We start from the raw sequence: 5000 nt of genomic DNA on the forward strand, positions 1-5000 counted from the left end.
CCACCCTTGGTTCCCCGCCGGGGTCAGGAGGTCAAATTTAGTCCCTCTCCAAGCTGGAAGTCATTTTAGGGTACCAGCACTCTGTGGAGAAAATGCGGCGTCGTGCTTGGGAACGAGCATTTAATCCCCGCAGGTGAAACCTAAAAAACGGGCCAAGTGATGTCATTAGAGGCCCTATTTTCAGACAGTTTGGCGTATTTCGGTGACGCCGAGGAGTCCATCAGGTCTTCCCGGTCGAATGCGAGGCCTTTTGGGGGCCATAGGTCATCAAAAAGAGTGGGGGACCGGAGCCCTCCTGTGGACTCCGGCCCTAAATGCACCCAGGATTAAAGGCATCATTTCCAGGCCTTTTGGGGCCCCATTTTAAACAGTTTGTAGTATTTCGGTGACGCCGAGGCGTCCGTCAGGTGTTCCCGGGCAATGTGAGGCCTTTTGGGGCCATAAATTACTGTTAATTGGGGGCCCTGGATGCCTTTTGGGGCCCTATTTTCAGACAGAAAACAGCAACCCTCTTACACTGCAAGAGGACAGCGGGGAATTGAAGCCCTCCCGTGGACTCTGGCCGCAATTGCACCTATAAAAAAAAAAAAAAATGCATTATTTTCCAGCATTAAAGGCATCATTTCCAGGCCTTTTGGGGCCCCATTTTAAACAGTTTGTAGTATTTCGGTGACGCCGAGGCGTCCGTCAGGTGTTCCCGGGCAATGTGAGGCCTTTTGGGGCCATAAATTACTGTTAATTAGGGGCCCTGGATGCCTTTTGGGGCCCTATTTTCAGACAGAAAACAGCAACCCTCTTACACTGCAAGAGGACAGCGGGGAATTGGAGCCCTCCCGTGGACTCTGGCCGCACTTGCACCTATTAAAAAAAAAAAAAAAAAAAAAAAAAAAGCATTATTTTCCAGCATTAAAGGCATCATTTCCAGGCCTTTTGGGGCCCCATTTTAAACAGTTTGTAGTATTTCGGTGACGCCGAGGCGTCCGTCAGGTCTTCCCGGGCAATGTGAGGCCTTTTGGGGCCATAAATTACTGTTAATTAGGGGCCCTGGATGCCTTTTGGGGCCCTATTTTCAGACAGAAAACAGCAACCCTCTTACACTGCAAGAGGACAGCAGCGGGGAATTGGAGCCCTCCCGTGGACTCCGGCCGCAATTGCACCTATAAAAAAAAAAAAAAAGCATTATTTTCCAGCATTAAAGGCATCATTTCCAGGCCTTTTGGGGGCCCCATTTTAAACAGTTTGTAGTATTTCGGTGACGCCGAGGCGTCCGTCAGGTCTTCCCGGGCAATGTGATGCCTTTTGGAGCCATAAATTACTGTCATTAGGGGCCCTGGATGCCTTTTGGGGCCCTATTTCCAGACAGAAAACAGCAACCCTCTTACACTGCAAGAGGACAGCAGCGGGGAATTGGAGCCCTCCCGTGGACTCCGGCCGCAATTGCACCCCTAAAGAAATGCATTTTTTCCCAAGTGTGCACTATAGAGAGAAACCCTACTTATGAAGGGAAATAAACCCCGGGCTGTTGCACATGTGTCTTAGGACAGCAATAGACGGGCTTTTTAAACAGAACGGCATATTTTGTGCTACCCGGGGTGTCCAGCGCGTGTCCCCGGGGTATGTGAGGCCCTTTGGGGCATGCGGCCAGGAAATGTCCTGAACGATCCAAAATCACACCCTGGTTTGAGTGCCACATGTCCCGCAGCAGGTCACCCGAGTCCAGGTGCCCGACATGTACAAAGCGCCCCCCAGCAAAGTCACACTGTGAGTGGGGAAGAAAAGTTGGGAAAGTGTGCAAAAATCCCCAAAATGTTCTAAAATCACACCCAGGTTTGAGTGCCACATGTCCCACAGCAGGTCACCCGAGTCCAGGGATGCCCGACATGTACAAAGCGCCCCCCAGCAAAGTCACACTGTGAGTGGGGAAGAAAAGTTGGGAAAGTGTGCAAAAATCCCCAAAATGTTCTAAAATCACACCCAGGTTTGAGTGCAGCAAGTCCCGCAGCCGGTCACCCGAGTACAAGGGTGCCCGACATGTACAAAGCGCCCCCCAGCAAAGTCACACTGTGAGTGGGGAAGAAAAGTTGGGAAAGTGTGCAAAAATCCCCAAAATGTTCTAAAAGCACACCCAGGTTTGAGTGCCACAAGTCCCGCAGCCGGTCACCCGAGTCCAGGGATGCCCGACGTGTCCACAAGGCTCCCAGCAAAGTCACACTGTGAGTGGGGGAGGAAATTCAGAAATGTAGGCAAAAGTCCCGAAAATGGTCCAAAATCACACCCAGGTGACACCCAGGTTTGAGTGCCACAAGTCCCGCAGCAGGTGACCCGAGTCCAAGGGTGCCCGGCATGTCCAAAGCGCCCCCAGCAAAGTCACACTGTGAGTGGGGGGGAAAAGTGGGAAAAGTAGGCAAAAGTCCCGAAAAATGGTCCAAAATGACACCCAGGTTCGAGTCCCACAAGTCCCGCAGCCGCCCACCCGAGTCCAGGGATGCACGACATGTCCAAAGAAATAATAAAAATCCACAAAAATCCGGGGGCCGGATTCCGGCGTACCGCTTCGGCCCGCGTGCCCTAGTTTGGAGACCGATTTTAAAAATTTGCCGTTGACGGCTAGTTTTTTTCCTTATCACACCCACATTTGAGTGCCACAAGTCCCGCCGCGTTCCACCCAAGTCCAGGGGTGCCAAGAGGTGCCCAGCGTGGCCAGGACGCATGCAGCAAAGTCACAGGGGAAGTGGGGTAGAAAAGTGGGGAAAGTCTGGAAAAGGTCGTGAAAATGGTCAAAAATCACACCCAGGCTGGCGTGCAGCAAGTCCTGCCGCGTTCCAGCCGAGCACAGGGGTGCCAGGAGGCACCCAGCGTGGCCAGGGCGCACCCAGCAAAGTCACAGGGGAAGTGGGGAAAGTCTGGGGGGAAAGTCGTGAAAATGAGCAAAAATCACACCCAGGCTGGAGTGCAGCAAGTCCCGCCGCGTTCCAGCCGAGCCCAGGGGTGCCAGGAGGCACCCAGCATGGCCAGGGCGCACCCAGCAAAGTCACAGGGGAAGTGGGGAAAGTTGGGGAAAAAGTCATGAAAATGATCAAAAATCACACCCAGGCTGGAGTGCAGCAAGTCCCGCCGCGTTCCAGCCGAGTCCAGGGGTGCCAGGAGGCACCCAGCGTGGCCAGGACGCACCCAGCAAAGTCACAGGGGAAGTGGGGAAAGTCGGGGGAAAAGTCGCGAAAATGATCAAAAATCACACCCAGGCTGGAGTGCAGCAAGTCCCGCCGCGTTCCAGCCGAGCCCAGGGGTGCCTGGAGGCACCCAGCATGGCCAGGACGCACCCAGCAAAGTCACAGGGGAAGTGGGGAAAGTCGGGGAAAAAGTCATGAAAATGATCAAAAATCACACCCAGGCTGGAGTGCAGCAAGTCCCGCCGCGTTCCAGGCGAGCCCGGGGGTGCCAGCAGGCACCCAGCGTGGCCAGGGCGCACCCAGCAAAGTCACAGGGGAAGTGGGGAAAGTCTGGGGAAAAGTCGCGAAAATGATCAAAAATCACACCCAGGCTGGAGTGCAGCAAGTCCCGCCGCGTTCCAGCCGAGCCCAGGGGTGCCTGGAGGCACCCAGCGTGGCCAGGGCGCACCCAGCAAAGTCACAGGGGAAGTGGGGAAAGTCTGGGGAAAAGTCGCGAAAATGATCAAAAATCACACCCAGGCTGGAGTGCAGCAAGTCCTGCCGCGTTCCAGCCGAGCCCAGGGGTGCCTGGAGGCACCCAGCATGGCCAGGACGCACCCAGCAAAGTCACAGGGGAAGTGGGGAAAGGTGGGGAAAGTTGGGGAAAAAGTCATGAAAATGATCAAAAATCACACCCAGGCTGGAGTGCAGCAAGTCCCGCCGCGTTCCAGCCGAGCCCGGGGGTGCCAGCAGGCACCCAGCATGGCCAGGACGCACCCCGCAAAGTCACAGGGTAAGTGGGGAAAGTCGGGGAAAAAGTCATGAAAATGAGCAAAAATCACACCCAGGCTGGAGTGCAGCAAGTCCCGCCGCGTTCCAGCCGAGCCCCGGGGTGCCAGCAGGCACCCAGCATGGCCAGGGCGCACCCTGCAAAGTCACAGGGGAAGTGGGGGATTTTTTCTAAGTACCCAATCGAAAGAGGCTAAAAAGCACCTCTTTTTACCTTCTCTCGATTTTTCCAAGTACAAAATCGAGAGAGGCTAAAAATCCCCTCTTTTTACCTTCTCTCGATCAGACACTTAGAAAAAAAACGGGGGAAAAAAAAAAAAATTCTGGGATTTTTTCTAAGTACAAAATCGAGAGAGGCTAAAAAGCACCTCTTTTTGCCTTCTCTCGATTTTTTCCAAGTACAAAATCGAGAGAGGCTAAAAATCCCCTCTTTTTACCTTCTCTCGATCAGACACTTAGAAAAAAAACGGGGAAAAAAAAAATTTCTGGGATTTTTTCTAAGTACAAAATCGAGAGAGGCTAAAAAGCACCTCTTTTTGCCTTCTCTCGATTTTTCCAAGTACAAAATCGAGAGAGGCTAAAAATCCCCTCTTTTTACCTTCTCTCGATCAGACACTTAGAAAAAAAAACGGGGAAAAAAAAAATTTCTGGGATTTTTTCTAAGTACAAAATCGAGAGAGGCTAAAAATCCCCTCTTTTTGCCTTCTCTCGATCAGACACTTAGAAAAAAAAACGGGGAAAAAAAAATTTCTGGGATTTTTTCTAAGTACAAAATCGAGAGAGGCTAAAAAGCACCTCTTTTTGCCTTCTCTCGATTTTTCCAAGTACAAAATCGAGAGAGGCTAAAAATCACCTCATTTTACCTTCTCTCGATCAGACACTTAGAAAAATTTCCCCACTCGTCCTTCCAATGCATTTCAATGGGATTGGAGTTTTCGGCTGGGATTTTTTCTAAGTACAAAATCGAGAGAGGCTTAAATTTTCACCTACTTTTTGCCTTCTTTCGATTTTGTCGTTTTTTTCCTGGTGGTCCAAAACACCACCATCACGTTAGTAGGTGCA

This window comes from Entelurus aequoreus, unplaced genomic scaffold (genome assembly GCF_033978785.1).
Source record: "Entelurus aequoreus isolate RoL-2023_Sb unplaced genomic scaffold, RoL_Eaeq_v1.1 HiC_scaffold_44, whole genome shotgun sequence".
NCBI lineage: Eukaryota > Metazoa > Chordata > Actinopteri > Syngnathiformes > Syngnathidae > Entelurus > Entelurus aequoreus.